Below are 20,590 nucleotides of genomic sequence, written 5' to 3'. Positions count from 1 at the left end.
TTTCATAGTGTTTGGTCTGGGCTCTAAATGAAGCAGGGCAGTCAGTGTAACGAGACTTGGCAATCATGCAGAACCATTTGCTGACTTGATAAGGTCCAGGTGCAAATTTGTCAAGTAGTCTAAATCCTCCCCCCCAGTAAGGAGTATTTCCATGTGATTTATTTTAAACCATGAAAATGAAAAATGCAGGCAGTGACTGCTGGGTTGAAATCAAATAAAAATAACACAAATGAACAAGAGCATTGAGATACGATACTGTACACTGGGCACATAAATTAAGAGCTATTTCCACAATCTGTCCAGGAGTTCAGTAGTAATCTGCACTATGCAGCCATTAGCTGGTGCACTCCTATGTTTCTTTTTAACGGTGAGGGGAAAGAGAGAGACAATAAAACTAGTAAATTGGTTCATTTTAGAGTAATCAAACGATTTAATTGAAATCTCTGTGATACTATCTCTGCGGTTACTCAGGAAATTGTATACAAATAATCTTTGATGTGTCTGATTTCCAAAGCAATATATATTGGGGGAATCTGCTTCCTCTCCCTATCACTGGAATTTTCATTGCCCAGTCTGACTAAGTGCATTTCACACCAGACTTCTGTGCATAGACATACTACCCACTACTGTGAAAATTAGTATAACTTCGGTGAGTCATTTGTTCCAACCTTCAACAGAAATAAAACTTCTGGGAACCACACTGATCTCATAACTTCATCCCCATACAGGATATGGTCTTAGATTTATAACTTAGCTGTGAAGTATCAGCTTACTTAGATAAATAAAATGTCTTTAAGAAAATGTGAAGACTTGCATAAGAGTAGTGTTTATTTTAAAAAGTGTGCTCAGTATTATGGTCAGAGTCTAGTTAATGCCCCATGATTTTTAAGTTCCTGATGCATATTTTTTGTGACCTGAAATACTAATTGTGGCTGACCACTTGGGTAAAGAAACCAATCAAAGCATTGTCTATTGAGAAAATTAATTAGGAATCACTATTTAAAATCAGACACATGATGGCTGATATGAATGCTGACATAGTAATGCATTAATGTAGGCTGAAGCCAGTTAGGTTGACAACGGGACTCAGCGATTATAAACTCTTACAGTCCAGAGTCTGGCGATTTCTATACCATCCGTACATTGGTTGCCAGACCTCTGCTTTGGAAATCTGACCTGTGAGGTTGTTATTTTTGCCTTAGTGCTGACAGTATGAGACAAGTAACATGCCATTGACTATTCTTAAAAAATGTCATTGTCTATCATATGATATCACTTATATGTGGAATCTAAAAAAATGATACAAATGAACTTATTTACGAAACAGAAGTAGACTCACAGAAAACTAACGGTTACCAAAGGGGAAATGTCGGGGGGAAGATAAATTGGGAATTTGGGATTAACAGATACACACTACTACATATAAAATAAACAGCAAGGACCTACTGTATAGAACAGGGAACTATATTCAATATCTTGTAATAACATAATGGAGAAGAATCTGAAAAGGATTTTATCTATCTATCTATCTAATCTGAATCGCTTTGCCATACACTGGAAGCATTATAAATCAAGTATAGTTCAATTAAAAATTAAAAAAAATATACTACTCTGGGGAAGAATATAGATTCTGGGGGAGCTTGTGCATGTGTGGAGACAGAGGATATAAGGGCACTCTCTGTACTTTCTCCTCAATTTTGCTGTGAACCTAAAACTGATATAAAAATAAATGTTATTAATTTTAAAAATTCTATTGACTTTTTTTTTTTGCGCCACACAGGCCTCTCACTGGTGTGGCCTCTTCCGTTGCGGAGCACAGGCGCCGGACGTGCAGGCTCAGCGGCCATGGCTCACAGGGCCCAACCGCTCCACAGCACGTGGGATCTTCCCAGACCCGGGCACGAACCCGCGCCACCAGGGAAGCCCTCCATTGACTCTCGATTTCAATTTGGTTTTCTATGTATAACCCTCAATAGACAACGCTTTGATTGGTTTCTTTACCCAAGTGGTACCCACAGTACCATATATGCTCAGTGGGTTTTTGAACAAAATATGTTATGCTAAATAAAACTGGGGTTCATAATTTTCATTTTTCAGTTTAACCTGGTTGCTATATATTTCTGATTCTTGGAGTCTTAAAACAATTTCTTTGTTTTATATATTATATTTTATATCTTATGTGACTCCCTATATTTTGTGTGCCTCTTTTTTTCAGCCAGTAGTCTTTTTTTTTTTTAACTTGGACTGAGAGGTTACCTTAACATCTTTATTTTAAGTTCTTTTTTTTTCACACACACACACACACACACACACACACACACTGTATTTTATTTTTACAAGAGATAAATAAGCTGACACCAAGCATTGTAAACGGATGACCGTAACAAAAGCAACAATGATTGCAATTACCAAACACGAAACACACTCATACTATGTCGTAATATTGACATTCAGTCCAGGAATCCTCCACTGTTATACTATCCATTACCTGAACATTTTAATCCCACTTGCATTTTATCAGGTCTGTCCACTTGCCATTTCATTTTTGGAATATTAAACCCTACAGCAAAAATACTAAGAATGAACTAATTGTTCATAAGTTACCAGTCAAACAAACATCCTAGCATATGTAGAAAACAACATCAGTAAAATATGGAGTGGTATTGTATTTCCCATCCAAATCATCTTGTGAAAGACATTATTTATTTTAGTTTACTGCCTGTCCAACATTTGTTAGTTCAAAATGTGTAGATATTGGAAACAAAAGACAGTGGTAAAATTTTTCAGTGTACTACAAAAATATAAAGGTTAAAATGCTGCAAATATTAAATACTGTAATATACTTTTATTAGTTCAGTTAGGAATCCTAATCCTTAAATATGATTGACAATATTTAGTGATGATCACTAAGTTGAAAGGCAATTTTGTTATTACAAGGCATTTTGTAGCAAATTTGCCAATAGCTAACTAATAGCTTTATTGTATTTAAGAGTTTGTTTTTTGGTTTGTTTGTTGGGGCAAAATGAAAATGGAGATGTCCTGTGCCCTTAAAATGCAGAAAATAGCCGGACGCTCTCCAGTGGATGTATAACTTCTACCTCATGTGCATACTTCTATGAAGACTCAAGATTTGGTGCTCTACTCAAGGGGCAGCTCCTCTTCCATGAAGGTCTTATCCAGAGAAAGAAGCTTTTTGAGAGTTGAGGGGAACTCCAACATTCTGAGAAAAGGAATAGCATTTTTGAAAGGAATGAAAGTTATAGTTCAGTAGTATCTCAGAGTATATAAAACAACCCAAATAATGAAATTTTTACAATAATATGATACTCTCAGAAATAGGCTCATAGATACTGAAGGAAAATCTTTCCAAGACATGATGGGTAGTGCATGCCTGTATACTTACGTCGAGAAGAATAAACATGTATGTAATAAATGATAAGTAATACAATTTATACAGTGTGTTGATGTATCTATAATAGAAGTGAAATCCCCCCTTTTTTGGCAGTTAATTTACTCTTAATGGTTAAAATGCATGATTACTCTAAGTGTATAATTGCCATGGTTCTTTTGCCTTTACCAAAATACTTAGGTGGTTTTTTTATACCTGTATTCATTCAGTATTCAAATATACGGTATTTGAATCTTCCGCAGAGGTCAGTTTCTACAATTTACCATGCATCAGAAGATACTCCAGAAAACAATGTGTACTGGGTTAATAAATGTTTATTACCTCATTGACTAGCATGGCTCTCCAAATACAGCTTGTTCTTGGCCTGTGTGTCTAGGTATTAGAAATACTTAGGCTTTGTATCCTTGGCCTTTGTATCACAATATTAGAAGTACTTAGAAATAAAAAAAAAATCAATAATTACATCTCTTTAACTTTTGAAAAATAAGTTTATATATTATTTGGGAAACCTTTGGCAGTTCCAGTAAATGAAAATCCAGGGGAAAAAATGTACCTTTATAGAAGAGGTTTTTTTTACCAGAAATGAATCTGGTGTCTATCTTTCTGAGTCAGAACTATGTTACTTGAAGCATCATTATATTTTTAAGGGTTGTGGAGTACTCAGGCCTAAAGTCAGAGCTGAGTGGTTGAGTTTGAGTAGAATTGAACTTGTCATTGATGAAAGTGAACATAATACACACAATGGTTTATATAATGGGGGCAGTATTATTTATTGCATTGAAACAGAATAATTCAAACTCAATAGCACACTATGATTACACTGCATTTGTTTTCCTTTTTTTGCCTGTGTCTCTTATGATTTGTTACTTGTGTAATTAATACACATAGTTCTGGTAACTTATTCACTCATGAGTTAAGAAAGTGAGGTTTTCAGCTTCATTTCCCCCTGGACATCTGACCTAGGAGTGCAGAGGAGACAAAAAGATTTTTATACAGTCGTGTTTGACCCTTGACACTATTCTTACTTCAACTGTCATCCATTGTAATGATCTGTTTTCATGTCTGGCTTAACTCTAAACCATGAGTTCCTTGACAACAAGGACTCTTGTCATATTCTTGTTTTGTATATTCTGAGCAACTAATAAAGGACTGAGTGTGTGCTTAACAAATGGGTATATGCTGGGAAAGGAAAAACAGAAATAAGGACTTATCTTCTTCTAATCAGTTACATTCTCTCCAGAGGTATATTTTTTTAAATTCAGGTTTATTTTATCTACAGTGAAATTCATGGATAGTATAAACTGATTGATGAATTTCGGCAGATGTGTATGTCTGTGTTCTTCACCCAGGCTTTCAATAAGGAAAGAGGAAAATACATTTCTTTTTTCTAAACACATAATCAAGTGTTTGGTTTTTTGAATGATGGAATGAAACTCTTGGATGGGATCAATTCTTTAATAATGAATCTGTTATTTAGGATTTGGTTACTGCTTTATAATGACTCCAAACCCCTAATTCCTCCCCCTCAGGAAATAGGTGACTTGGTATCTACATAAGATAGTTCATGCCTTTCCTTCCCGCATTTTCCACCCATAATTAGTAAGGTAGCCTAGTCCACACTACCTCTCAAATTCCCCTGGAACCCACCTTCTACCCTCTAGTACCGGTGTCACTGTCTTTGTGGAAGTCTTCATCTTCTCCCACTTGGACTGTGGCAGTAGGGCTCCCAAAGCATCTTCCCACCTTAAATTATCTTCTTTTAACGTTCTACATAGTTGCCTGAGATCGACTGTCATGAGCTATGCCTTGAGTGTATTGAATTTGGAATTCCTCATCCATGCCTTTCTCTTTCCTGCCTCTGTGCCTCATTACATGGTCTCCTTCTGCTTGAAACTCTGTCCTTTGGATATGACAAGAGCCTTCCATATCCACACTTGTCTTAAGGGACTGCCTTTCCCAGAGTTCCCACTGAGGTGAGGGCAGCTATGCTTTTCACGGTCCCCTCCCCTTCTCTTCCACCTCCAGGGACAAGTAATTGGCCAGAATGTAGGCATCTGTGCCAGGAGGGGCCAGTACATAGGTATGAAAGGATGAACTGGGCCATCAGATTCCTTGTATCTTAAGACCGTCCACTGAGAGATCCCATCCTGAGAAAACAAGGAGTTATGGTACATTGACTGGGACCAAATGAATGCTTCAGTTGCCACAGGGGAGATAGAGGGATCTTTCAGGAAGCCTAGCAAGCAAAGGTCATGAGGAGGTACAAGCGCGAAGGAGAAGCTGTCAGGCAGACAAAAGATCTGCAGAGCAAAGGGTGAGAAATCCAGTTGTGAGTGAGAAGAGAAGCTGAGACATCCACGTCAGAGCGTGAGGCCCCCGTGCTGTCCCTTCAGTGGGCCTAGACGTTCCTTCAGGCTGAGTTACTTGGCTTTTCTTGGGTTCCATGGTGTATGTATCCTTAGAGTGACTTGTTATTGTACTTTCCCACCTTATAATGACTTCAGTGAGGCTGTTCTTTTACAGCTAAATGATCCCAAGTAAAGTGTTTTTTCCCATCCTACACCCTTCCTTTCACTAAAATATCACCTCCTCCAGGAATTCTTTCTTTTACCACCAAATATGGATTCAGTTGCACCACCTGTTTGCAACCATAGCACTTTACCTATTAAAAGGTTATCGTTTAATTATTTATTTATGATCTTCTCTTTAGAAAAGGAACAGCTTGAGACCAGGGCCTCTGTCATCCAGGTGAGTCATTTAAATGAAGAAAATGCTATGGGGAACGTAAGTGAGTGGGAGGGTGGAGCCTTTATGAGGAGGTGGTGTGCGTCTTATCATCATCCAGCTGCCACCACTTCGGCTTCATAAAATGTAGATATTACATATTAGGTGCACCTGACCTAACCCTCCCTTTTAAAAAATATTTGGAGGTGAGGGAAAGAAGTAAAGTGATTCTTCTGGAACGAACACATCTTGATGGTAGGATTATCAGACCAAAAATCAAGGTCTCTTCCCGCAGTGCTGACGTGGGCACTCATCAGAGAGGACAGATCTGCGAACAGAATGATTGCATTTTCAAGACAAAGATGTATTTTTAGAAACAAACATCGGCAATGACAACCTCTCCCCATCCCCCAACCTTGCATATGCCCAGAGTTATTATAGATATTTTAAGTAATAAATTCTAGTAAGAACCCAGTCCTTTGGCCTAGCATTCAGGGTTTTCAGGACTTTGCTTTAGTTATCGTCTCGGTTTTTTTCCTCCTAAGTCTTCAAGGTGGACTTCTTGGCCCTCTCTCAGGCACATGGCCAGTGTTCTGGGTTTCTTTTCCTTTTATTATTTTCTTCCTATTGCCCGACATGGACTTTCCCTGTCTCTGGGAATCTGGATGAGGTGTCTCTCAAGAAGGTTTCTCTGATTCTTTTAAGCAGAAGTAATCATTTTCCTTGGTACCTTGGTACCACAAAAGCTCTTTTCTTGTAGTTTCTTTTAAAAAATGGGAATAAGTTACATGATGCCTCATTATAGTTATTTTTTTACTTCTGTTATTCCACCTATTAGATTGTGCATTCATGGTGGCAGATATTGTATTCAACCATTTCGATTAGAGTGCCTTGAACTCAGTAAATACTATTGAATAAATGATCCCATAGGGTTGTCATTTTTTTTCACCATCTTGCTTCTATGCTCTTTGAAAAAGTCATGGGTTCCCTAATAATGAACATTTCCCTTTTATACCGCAAATGCCTTCAAGTATTTGCCTCTTAGAAAAATATCTGAGGAGAATTAAATGATTTTCCCTTTTAACAAATTGAGAGAAAATAATTTTAACCATAAAATTAAATCAGTGAAACCAGTTTCAGTACCAGCCACTGTTTTTTATGTTTGTGGGTAAAGGAGAGCAATGTGGGATATGAATTCAGCCCTCACGGAAGCTTGGTGCTTAGTGGAGGAACGGACATAAATAAGGTCAGAAAACATTAACATTTGGAAGGAACAGTGATAACTAAAATGACTTACATGAATTCTATACGAATTTTGTTGAATGCGTGAGCTATTTTGGTCCACGTGTCAAGAGTGGTTAAGAGTTGGGCTCTGGTGCCAGTGGTCAAGGTTAGAATCCCAGAATTGCCACTCACATCTGCTTGGCTAGATTGTTCTATTGTGATGGTAAAAGCATGGGAAGCCCTTAGCACAGAGCCTGGCACAGAATAGGCCCTCATCACACTTTCTCTGCTATTAATTTTAGGTTGTAAATTCATATGGCTATTTTAAGGGTGCTATATGCCAATGTCACTTGTAGAAAATTCATAAAACTTAGTTTCATTTCTGGTGCAATTACTTTTTTTAAAGTTATAAATTTTGTGTAATTAGTAGCATCAACTAGAAGAGATCAAGTACTGTTCTTCAGGGTCTCAATTAATCAGGTGAGTAGTTATTCTCCAAGCAGATATTGCATCATACATGGCCTACAGCCTCTTAAAGTATTCAAAATTAATAAAGCAGTGAAGGCATTAATCAGGGATGGTATCTAGCTGATTTGCATAAATTAATTAACATCAACAGCTACACCAAGCTGCAGCATGGCCGCACCTGGGAAAACCATCATTCCCAGTGAAATAAGGTAGTGAGCCTGCAGAGTGGAGAGGGATTCTGTCTCCAAATACACACCAAGGTCACCATTTACATAACACAAGTGACAGCGTGGAGCCCATTCATTATGATACACAGCTCCAAAGCAGGGGCATAGCAAGGAAAGTGTGGCGATTGCAAAGCCATTTAGTGGTACCCTTAATGGATTTTCAGGTGGTTATATTTTAGCAGTGCACTGAGATTCTGTGTCTTAGCGCTGTACTACTGAAAGTGAGTATTCATATTTATTTAGTCTTGCTTTATTCTTTGTAAATTCAGCAAGTTCTTTTTGTGAATTGAGGTATAAGAATAGGAGGGAGGGCAATAGGGGAGAGAATATAGAGACCAATTCTTATCTCCAAATTTATAGAGAATGAAAGAAAACCTTTACTTGCTTACATTCTTGTTCCCATGTCAAGACCAACCCTGTTCGATCAGTAGACGTTACTGTAGTCTCAGGTTTATTCATTCATTCATTCACTTACCCAACATATGTTACTGCAAGCCTTACTAGCCAACTGTTACTGTTCTGGGTGGTGGGCGTGCAAAACTGAAGAGTCCCGATTTCAAAGTGCCCCGAGTCTGAAATTTGGTGCTTTATGTAAACAAATAATCACAGATTGACAATTTATGTGCTAAAATGGTGATACTTGGAAATGTGTTGCTGGTCCTCCTGAAGGGACCTTGAGAAGGTTTCACAGAGAAAGCAGTTTAAAATGACTTGTATATGTCATTCTAGAAAGAACCTTCTAGAGAGTGGAAACGTGTTAGTTATTCTTCATAGTTGCTACAGTTACTCTCTTCGTGCGTCTGCCGTGCTGAGATTGGTGTCCTTGCTGATGTCAGTTAATTTATGCAGCTTGTATTGGCAAGGGATGAGGAAGGGCAGCGGGAAGTGTAGAAGGGAGTATGTTGCCTCTTTCATAACCTTGAATCAGTCGCACCCACTTCACACTGGCAGATGTTGGAGCACTGATTCTTTTAACTTTGTTCCTATCAGCTCCAGGGGACACGGCTTCTTGTAGCTTGTGGATAAGAGGGAGATTGCCACAATAATGGTTCCTCCTTCCCCAGCACAAATGCGGCCTTAGAGAGACGAAGATCTGAGACATGCTGTGGCCAGGACATCCTTCCCTGGCCAGTTGGGATGGTTCTTTTAGCCAGATCCAATACCAACTAGGACTTCCCTAGATGTCTACAAATGGCAGCCATTATTGGAGCATCACATTAGCATTAGCTCTGATAGATTGTTCATTTGACAAGTTGACTAGAACTATTAAATGTAACGAACAAGATTATCTTAGCAGTTTTCACATCCCTGCAAAGCTTCCTCTTATGAACTTGGTTTAGTCATGCAAAAATCAAATAGGATTTATTCAGACTTCTGAAAAGAAGAACAAAATTAGGTCACTGTGTATTTTCCTCTGTGAATACAGAAAGCGTTAAGCAAAGTGTTATGAAGGCCTGTTTATAAATGGGAATGGGATGTGGGAATGCTGTGGGAACACTTTCTTTTCTAGCTAATGGGATGTTACTATTTTAATCATTAAATTCTAAAATGTGTGGGATGTGGTATGTTTCCTGCCTGAGGTAGTGTGTATTAACTGACTTCAGTCTTCTTGATTGTAAAATTCTTTAATTTGTACTGGTAAATGATGAAAAAGCACATAGTTCATCTATTTCTGGAATACCATTCAAGTGGTCTGGTTACTCTTCGGCCCTATCTCCTTTTCCAGTGGACTTCCATATGGAATGGAAGACATTTCTCAGGTGTTCTTTAAGAATAGCACTTTGTATTCAATGAGGAGTATATAGTAAAGTAATTTAGATAGTGCAACATTGGCATTCTTTGTGTATAGTGTAAGTTGACAAAGAATAACTTGATTGCCACGGGGCTGAATATCAGGGAAGAGTCATTACGTCCTTCATAGGGTCAGAGAGGTCTTTAGCAAACTAGGAAACATACATGGTTGAATGGAAATTCTGGAGTTGAGTTTGTCTGCCATTAAAATCCACTTTTGAGTGTGGGTAGCATACCTGTAGCAGAAGTTAAGAGGAGAATATATTTGTATTGGCCTCAATCCTTTCCCTCCAGGAGTAGTTAGGGCATAGAACGTGGTGAGAGGAAGACAGAATGCTGCAGTGGGAAACCCTAGGCTTTGATATCACACAGATTTTGGCTCAGATTCTGATTATGCCATTTACTAGCTTGTGAACTTCGGCAACTTATTCAGTCCACTTGAACCTTGGTTCCTTAATAATTCTTCTTTCATATGAATGTTGGGAAAAATTAAGTTAATAAATATAACGTGTTTAGGAAGGCATCAATAACTGATACCAGTAACTGCTATATGAATTATTATTATTATTATTATTATTAATTAGTGGTAATATCTATAAACATAAAATCTCATGAGTTTTTGAGCATATCAAACATAAATACCCAACCTATAATAATAGCTTTTGGCATAAAGCTCAGGTGATGACAAGACTTGGGTTGATGAAGAGTATGGGCCCAGTTTTCAATCAGTCAGAGTGAACATAGATGATACAATGTGGAGGAACAAAGTGTTCTTAAATGGAATGGGTGAATTTCATTCTATTTTTAAAATTCTAAGATAATATAATAATGGAATTAGCAATTCAGAGTTGGGAGGATGCCAACCCCATTCATTGATCCCAGGGTCCAAATGGGGTGAGAGAAGAGTAGGCATCAGGGGCAGTGTCTACAGGATTTGCAATTAAGGTGAACGATTTTATATACAAAAAAAGGATTTGAGGGGCTTCCCTGGTGGCGCAGTGGTTGAGAGTCCGCCTGCCGATGCCGGGGACACGGGTTCGTGCCCCGGTGCGGGAAGATCCCACATGCCACGGAGCAGCTAGGCCCGTGTGCCACAGCTACTGAGCCTGTGCTCTAGAGCCCACGAGCCACAACTACTGAAGCCCACATGCCTAGAAGCCCATGCTCCGCAAGAGAAGCCACCGCAGTGAGAAGCCCGTGCACCGCAACGAGTAGCTCCCACTCGCCGCAAATAAAGCCTGCGCGCAGCAATGAAGACCCAATGCAGCCAAAAAAAAAAAAAAAAGAAACAAAAACAAATAAATAAATTAATTAAATAAAAAGATGAGGGCTCAAAAGAGACTGACTGAAGTTTGGTTAAGGAGGGTGTCATTGTCAATTCAGAGAGGCTCTTCTCTCTCTGTTTTGGCAATTTACCTTTGTGCTGGCTGAAAACCACCCTTCAGCCTTTATTTCTGAACTTAGGATCCTTGAAACCCACAACAGGATCACTCCCTACTTCCTACTGGAGATCATGGGGTTGGAGTAGGTGACGGGCCCCAGGATTCAGATAATTTACATTTGAGTTACAGCAGCGGTTCTTAACATGGCTGCTCATTAGAAACATCTGGGGGTGCTTGAATACAACCAACCAACAAATACACAACAATGCAACTCTATCTGGCCTCATACCAGGCCAGTGAAATCTGAATCTCTGGAGTTGGGTCCAAGCATTGGTATTTCTTGTCAAGCTTCTCTGTTGACTCTGAAGAGCAGCTTGGGCTGAGGACCAAACACACAAGGTCTCCTGGTCAGCATCTGATGGGGATTTCAGTTTGCTCTCATTTTGGAACCATGACTGGTGGTTATTGTTAGAAGAGCTATGAGGAGAAACTGGCGCTCTCCCCAATTAGCTAGGACACTCTGCTAGGTCACTTATTCCTTCTGGGCTTGGGGCTGCTGCCCTGCAAAGTGAGTCTTCGTTTGTAAACCGGTAGTTGACTGTAGCATTAATCACGTCCCTAAACTTTTAGAGGAGGGAGCAGAACATAAAATCCTGTACTCACTACATATTAAGGGTCATGTGAACTCATCCATGGATATCATTTAACTTAATCTTCCCAACAATCTTGTGAGGCATGATTATCCTATTATTATTAGAAGGGTTAAATGATTTATTCAAGGTGACAGAATTAGTGAGGGAGCTGAAACCCTTTCTTTCTGATGTCCAAAGCCATGCCACCTCTTGAAACACCTTGAAACAGCCACAGAGACACTACTGAAGGCAGAGAGCATCGTCTCTTCTTATTTCTTGCATATTATTTTACCCTATATGAGTATTTCTTTTTACATATTTCTCTTCTCTTCTAGTCATGTTTTCTTACATTAGGGTCCACAGATGTGTTGTGGATGACTTAACAATTTTTGTAAACTTTTTACGTTGCATTTCGTACAGAAAACCACTCCAGATTTGATTTTAGTTTGCTCGTATTTATTTTTCTAAATGTGCTTATCAAGCAATCAACTTTCTGCTTCCCATATGCACTGAACTATATTAGAAAATAAAATATTAAAATCAAAGAGCAGAAAGTAGAGATCACTAAAAGATTAAAGTAGTCATAAGTGTGCTTATTTCCTATGTAAATGAATGGAGGGTTAGTATATTCAGTTCAAACTATGTTTAGAATATTAATAGGCTTCATAACAACCTGTGCATAGTACATAACTTCAACTAATGCAGTTGGGGATCTAACAGTCACATTCCAACATAGAGTTATTGCATATTCTTTGTTAAAGAGCTACAATTTTATAGTAGAAAGTTGAAATGTAGAAACTAATGATCAAGGGTTTAGCATGTGATGAAAACTGATGATGAAAGTAAATGCTGAATTTAAAAGGTTTTGCTATTACAGTGACCTAGTTTTTTTTGTGTGTGTGATTTCTGATGTTTATGAGTGGAAAAATTCTATTTATTAGCCAATATATAATTAAAATACGGCCAACTTATTTTACTCATTGTTTAGTTGGGTCTTAAATATATTCAGACATATCTTTTATTTAACTGCTTGATGGATCTGATGACCTGATTTTTTGGAAAAGATTTCAGAGAGGAAAATGGAATATAATAATTCTAAATTTTAAGAGCAAAAGTAAACAGATTTAATACTTTACCATAGGAAACAAAGTTGTTAAATATTTCATATAATTGATCGATCTAAGATTTCACTTCAAATAAGTTCTATCTCCAAGAGAGTCATATGAAACTATCTGATATTACTTAAGATTCAAGGGAAGCTAAATTCATTGAATCATGGGATTAAAAAGAATCTTGTCAAGTCATTTTGTCTCTCCATCTTTTTTTGAAGTTGCATATAAAAACATACTGTATGGTTGAGAGTTTTTCTTTGTGATCCTATAGGACTGGGCTCTGATTACATTTTCCACAGTGCGTATTTGTTTTTCTTTCTGAATAAGTCTGCCCCCTACCAAGCTTGAAGTTCGAATAGGGCAGAGAGCATGTCCTATCTTTATATCCTTAGTGCTCATAATGGAGCTTAGAAGAGCAATAAATGAAGCTTAGAAGATTAATGGAGCTCAGAAGCTTAATAAATCCTTTTGAATTTTTATTTTTCATTTCTCTTTTAAAATATTGCCAGTGAAAGGTATCCTAGCTTCCCTTGGTAATCAGTTGTAGAATTTTGCTTGTACTTAACCTAACTTTATTCTGAATTGAGGAAAAAGAAAGATTTGACAGATTCTTTTTTTTTTTTTTTTGAGGTACGCGGGCCTCTCACTGTTGTGGCCTCTCCCATTCCGGAGCGCAGGCTCCGGACACGCAGGCTCAGCAACAATGGCTCATGGGCCCAGCCACTCCGCAGCATGTGGGATCTTCCCAGACCGGGGCTCAGAACCCGTGTTCCCTGCATCGGCAGGCGGACTCTCAACCACTGTGCCACCAGGGAAGCCCGACAGATTCATATTTTTAACAAGATGTTATGTATATGGCAGTAGAAGAAATGTAACTCATGGTATGGGTGGAATTATAGCCTTATGTTCACCTAATCAAGTTAAATCCTACCTACCAAAAGTGATCATGTTCTCTCATTGTTATTTCACAACTGCAAAGTCTGTCTCTTCAAATAATTCAGATTTTATGATGAATCAAATGGGAAGTGGGATGAAATTATCCTTGCTTAGTAATCTTAACCACATAGGAAGTTCCATCAATTGTTATTTAGAGTGCAAGGGGAAAAGTTAAAAATATTCAGAGTACTTTAAGTGACTTCCCTGCTGGCACTGTGGTTAAGAATCTGCCTGCCAATACAGGGAACACGGGTTCGAGCCCTGGTCCAGGAAGATCCCACAAGCAATTAAGCCCGTGTGCCACAACTACTGAGCCTGTGCTCTAGAGCCCGCGAGCCACAACTACTGAGCTCACGTGCCACAAGTACTGAAGCCCGTGCGCCTAGAGCCCCTGCTCCGCAACAAGAGAAGGCACTGCAATGAGAAGCCCATGCACCACAAAAGAGAGTAGCCCCTGTTCGCTGTAACTAGAGAAATCCCACGTGCAGCAATGAAGACACTATGCAGCCAAAAATAAATAAATAATTAATTAAAAAAATTCAGAGTACTTTAAAAATCATCATTATAATACATATGCTAATTATAAATCATAATTATGCATGAAGAGAGACACAGGTGAAGTGAGACACAGGTGAAGTGTGAAGGGCTCTTTCTATTAACTCAGGAGAGTTTATGTATATGACTGAGGATGGTTTTAGAAGTCACTATACAAATGTTATAAACCAAACTTACCGCCTGATCAGTTATTACGAGTCATGAGGCTTTGATGTGATAAAATTTTATAATAATACTCATTTTAATTTAGAAATGTTATTGTTAAGACAAAAAGTTGCTTGAGGGCATAAGTTACTCTTTTGTATCCACAGTGACTGAGAGGTAATTTGTTCATAGTAAATCCTCTGATGTTGGTAGAAATTGTTAACCAAATTTAAATAAATGGATCTATAACTATATATAATTTAGTTTCTGAAACTTTGGTACAGCCACATAAGACTTGACTCTATAATTTTAATTTAAAATGTTAATGTTTCTTTATGATATATGGTTAAGAAGTGTAAAGAGCAAATTGCAATACTATGATTTAGATGCAATAAGTACTATGTTTTAGATGCATTTAGTTTATTTCCACTGGGAATATTGATGATCATTGAATAGTTATCATCTTAAACATTTCCCTGTGAGATTGCTGGTTCATTCATTCATTCAGTCAATCATCCAGTGTTTTATTTAATGAGCATTTACTGAGTAGGTACTATTATGAGCCAAGTACTAAACTGGAACAATGAATGGATTCAGATATTTTCCTCCCTTCAAAGAGGTCTTAATTTTTTTCAGAAGACTGTACAACCTATAGGCAGATTACACAAAATAATTCTTATTTTAAATATAAACAATGTGTTTTTTCAAAAAGTTTTAAAAGGTGTGAGTAGAGCCAACATTTGACTATGTAACTGTCTCTGTTTTCCATAAAGAATTACTTTAAAAATAGCCATTTTACTATTAGACTTGAAATATAAACATAAGGATAATTCATGATATTGCTAATATTTTGGTTGGTATGAATATACCCCTTCATGCTTGTTCTTATTTTTAGATGGCTGATTCTAATAAGATTACATATATCAAATCACTTTGAGACCACTCTGTTAGCGTAATATATTATAGTGTGCAATATGATATATTTATATATGTATTTTCCTAAATTAATGAAGCCTTAAATTTAATAATATGATATTTTAAACTATAATTGGTGTAAGTAATTTATAAATTATATATGCTTTAGTATAAACATAGTCGTCTAGCAAATATATTACTTGGGAAAAATATATAGGAATATAGTAAGTTCTAATTATTTTCACAATGCCATAATTTTGGGTTTTAACTTTTAAAATAAATATAGGAGAAAAAAAGCCCTGAATAGTTAGGCAGTCATAGGGGAATATTATTTATTTGGTAATGCTACTGTTCCTTGGTGGTTCTTCTTTACTTAGAAATAAATTCCAACATAGATACAGTAAACAGAGGTCCAGTTTTGCCTGGGACAGTCCTGGTTTATATGTGTTGTACCAGTGACCTGATTTGGCTGACTATAGGGTACATTGTGAGAAGGGTTATGTGTGAACTAGCTGTGAAAGTTGACAGCTCTACCCTAGATTCCTTGGAAGCCTGATTTGACCAGTTACCATGGTGAATACACATTTTACATGGTCTCAGGGAATCATAGATGTCCAAATCCCTACTTCTGTCTTCCTTGTGAATGGTCATCCAGCCTCTGCTTGGGTACCCCCTGTGACCAACTGGAAACTACAACCTCCCTCTGCTTCTGAGCTGTGCCCTTAGATGCTCAGGAGAGAGGTACAGCTGCAGAAACTATGTAAAAACCACTGCAGCTAATTGTCCTTTCATTGAAGGAACTCTTCCAGGCCTCATCTTTCTTCTACCTACTTCCTTCTACATCAGTTTTCCTCCGCTTTGGGTTTTGACTTCCCTTTATTGTTGAATCTGCCAATGAAAGTCCGTTTCAGTGGGGTGGTTGTATTATTCAGGGTTTTCCAGAGAGACAGAATATTGATATAGGTGTATAGGTAAATAGATATATAGATAAATAGATATATAGATATGAAGAGGGGATTCATTATAGGAATTGGCTCATGTGCTTATGGAGACCGAGAAATCCCAGAATATGCCACTTGCGGGCTTCCCTGGTAGCGCAGCGGTTGAGAGTCCGCCTGCCGATACTGGGGACACGGGTTCGTGCCCCGGTCAGGGAAGATCCCACATGCCGCGGAGCGGCTGGGCCCGTGAGCCATGGCCGCTGAGCCTGCGCGTCCGGCGCCTGTGCTCCGCAACGGGATAGGCCACAACTGTGAGAGGCCCGCGTAGCGCAAAAAAAAGAATATGCCACTTGCAAACTGGAGACCCAGGAAAGCCAGTGGTTTAACTTAGTCCCAATCTGAAGGCCTTAGAACCCCAGGGGTCTCTGGTTTTACTGCCTGAGTCTGAAGGCTGAGAACCAGAAGTGCCGGGTGTCCCAGGACAGGGGAAGATGGATGTCCCGGCTCAGGAAGGGAGACAGGGAATTTGCCCTTTCTCAGCCTTTTTGTTCTATCCAGGCCCTTAAGGGATTGGATGCTACCCACCAACACTGAGGAGGGCAGATCTCTTTCTCAGTCTACTGCTTCAAATGCTCATCTCCTCCAGAAACACTGTCATAGATACACCCAGAAATAATGTTTTACCAGCCATCTGGGTGTCTCTTAGCCCAATCAAGTTGATGCATAGAATTAACCAGCACAATAAGCAAAACCAGGATTGCCCACAGGGGCACTTTGGAAACATGACATATCTGTGTCACAGCAGTTGAGTGCGTGCCACTGGCTTGCAGTGGTTTGGAAGTAGAGCTGCTTGACTTCTTGCAATGCACAGAGTTTTCTGATATCTTGCAAGCCTTTCAAATATCCTTGAAGACATTCCTGTAAATGAAAAACCTGTATATAATGTTCTGAGTTTGGAAACTAACTCTACTATATGTTACAAAAATATTTTCCCACTGTTTTATTATACAGTAAAGTTTTCGGAAATGCAACTACCATGTAAATTGAGAAAAGACTATAGTTTGTTGTGTTCTATATTTTACGAAGCATTATTCACCCTTTAACAAATCATGCGGCTGGTGGCTAAATTGCTCTTAGTACTGGAATAACTGATATGACACATTTTGTTCATCAGCAGTTGTAGCTGTCCTTTCATTATCTTAATGGCCTTCTTGTGAAGTCTAGCCTCAGCATTGCATACTACACTACTATTTTTTATTACAAATAATTTTTACAAGCTGCAAAATCTTTTTGTTTTATGGTTAGAACATTTTGCTGATTTAAAAAATATGTGAGTCGGTGGGTGATATTGTCTATGAATTTCATTTCTGGTATAAAAAGGAGTTGTTGAGTCTCAGAGAATTAAGCACCACTACATCCTTACCATTTTAGGAATTCAGATATTGCCTTAACCACGTCCCTGAGGCCTAGACCTCCAGGATCAGAACAGGATAGGGCAGGCCTAGCTGTCTGTGGAGGAAATTCTCATACCCTACCTCTGGAAAGCTCTGATTTTCAGATAATTCTTTTGCAGAGAATGAAATATGGCTATAGTTGCATCTTCTACCCATTGATTTTACAGTTTCCCTGCAGGGACATGCAGAAGAAACCCTTTCCTTTCATGGACGATCCTTTAGATATTTGAATACAGCTGGCATCCAGTATCTTCTCCCAAGCCTCCTATGAATGTTTTCAAGGCTCCAACACATCTTCAGTCATGGGGGGAGACCAAGTTTTCAGACACAGGACCTCATACTTCTATTATTACAAGCGCAGACAGCACCACTTTCGTATTTATTTGTTCTGGTAGTACCATCCTAGTATTGACGCGCACTGCTTTTGAAATCAGCCATGCCTTAGGAAGTCTATTATAATTACCAAATAATTGCTGTGGCTAAGCTATACTTCCTTCAAGTGTTGTATGGTTAACTTGTGATGCCTGGAACTTCATGAAAACCTGTAGAGATAGTTCCTTTGTAAACGAATAAGGAAATAAATAGACAAAGATGCAGCCCTTGACCTGTACGAAGCACCCACACTCTAACCGGGAAGGCTATCAAAGAGATGGTGGAAATTATGACAGACTCCAAATCTGATGCAAATTCACGGTTCGGGAACCGTTAAAGAATCCACCCTTCTAAAATTCTCATCTGGATGTCAGGTAACGAACTGTTGAGGGTTCAGGGGCAGGAGGGTCTTTGGGGTAGTCAGATAGAAGAATGATTTTTAGTTCCTGATCTGGGGTAAAAAGAAAGAGAAGCTAAGGAAGAAATGGGTCCCCTCATAGAATGCTCAAAGAAAGTTATGTGCAATACTTGTCAATAGTATGTGAGTAATAAGCCATTCAGAAAGTTACTGTGGCAAAAAAAAAAAAGTTACTATGGCTTAGAAAACACCTAAGCATCCGAATTATATAGTCATTTCACATCTATCTCATGTGAAATTGGCGGTACTTCAGAGAGCATTACAAAACCAGATAGCCTCTTGTTTTTTCCCCTTTTTATAGTTTCTTGAAAATAATCATTTTTTCCCTCTGGTAGATTTGAATTCTTTTGTTGAAATTGATTGTTTTTATGCTTTTCACTTTTCAGCATATTTCCTCATATTTCTTTGTATCAAAGTGTCAATAGATTCTGAGAACAGGGTACACTCCCATTCCTGTTTATACTGTATATGGCCAAAGGGTCTTACTCTCAGGTCAATTTCCTTTTGCATTGTGAGTTACATAAGTCTACCTAGTATTTCCTATTTTGAGTTTTTAACTAAGCAAGAAAGACTGAAACTGATTAAATACCAGTGGTTTCTATTATATTATTACCATTTTTATTATTTTACAATCCTACAGCTTAATCAGTTTCCTGCTTTCTTTTTTTTTTTACACTTTTCTTCATTTCATATAGCCTGGAGATTGCTTTGACAAGCCTGCAGCGTTCTTCCATCATTAGGTAACAATTTCCCTCTCTAAGTGGATAACCTGCTTTAGGTTCTTAAGTCATATCCCTATACCGAGCCATTCATTAAAGAGGTGTTCATTGTGAATAGCACGGTCAATTAAACGAAGAATAATTTATTTAGTTGAGCTACTTTTAGCTATTTCTGCAGGAACTCAACAGTTGTTCCATCTGCTGGTGTGTGACTTTACCTTCTCTAAACCCTTAAGTGCCCAAGCAGATTTACCCTGCCAGTGGATGGTTTAATTTGATTTTAATGATATCCTCTTTGGCTCTACAAACCATACTGAAGTCATCTTTGCAATGCAGTTAATAATGTAATTTAGTCTATGATGATACTAGGTGATAACGTAAGCAGATATTAGAGAAATAACCATTTTCATATTTAATAGAGAAGCAATGTGTTCTAAGCAATGAAGTTAGGACGCTAACATGCCATTGTCAGCACATGTTAACTGTTTTAGAGATTCTTTTTTGGATCTAAGTAAATATAATTCTGAAATGTACTCGTATACTCATCTATCTGTTAGATGATTTGCTGTTATATTTTTGACATAATAGCTTCTAGGATCATTTATTCGACAGAGCCCAAGACTAAAACCCGCCAAAACCAAACAAATAAACAAACAAAAATGAAGAACCAATAAAACCTTTGAGGCTTGAAACCCAGAAATTAAGTAGCGTTTTTTTCTCCCTGGGCAAGTAAAACCAATCCATTATTTGAACATCAAATAGCTAGCAGTGTTTGTACACTTTCTTTTGAAATAAGTTGGGAACGTTTTTCGTCAATTTCTCAGCGTTTGGTTGGAACTTGGGAGATCACTTTAAAGTGTGACCACAACAACTTGATTTGACCAACAGCATGGCTTTCGGCACTTCTGTGCCCTTTTTAAAACATGCTTTTACTGAATAATTAATACATGTCAAGGCACTGCAATGTGGAAGTAGGAGTTTCTCATCTACTCCAATGTAAGCAGTGTAAATAGTTTCTTGTGTTTACTCTCTATATATTGTCTATTCATATACAAGCATAATAGAATTTTATCATCTAAGAATTATATAAATGAGATTATACTGCATATGCTATTCTCCAACTTGCATTCTCACAAACAAATACACAGTGGGAATTTTTCTGTGTTG

General features: G+C 38.1%; 1 protein-coding gene across 1 annotated transcript in view; it reads left to right on the top strand.

Moving 5' to 3' along the window:
- Positions 1–20,590, top strand: part of GPC6 (glypican 6) — a 1,088,719-nt gene that overhangs the window by 42,981 nt on the left and 1,025,148 nt on the right. The window lies entirely within an intron of this gene.

Source organism: Lipotes vexillifer, unplaced genomic scaffold (genome assembly GCF_000442215.2).
Source record: "Lipotes vexillifer unplaced genomic scaffold, Lipotes_vexillifer_v1.1 scaffold154, whole genome shotgun sequence".
NCBI classification, from domain to species: Eukaryota; Metazoa; Chordata; class Mammalia; order Artiodactyla; family Lipotidae; genus Lipotes; species Lipotes vexillifer.
Note: the sequence above shows the minus strand (reverse complement) of the source record. Positions and strands in the feature narration are given on the sequence as shown.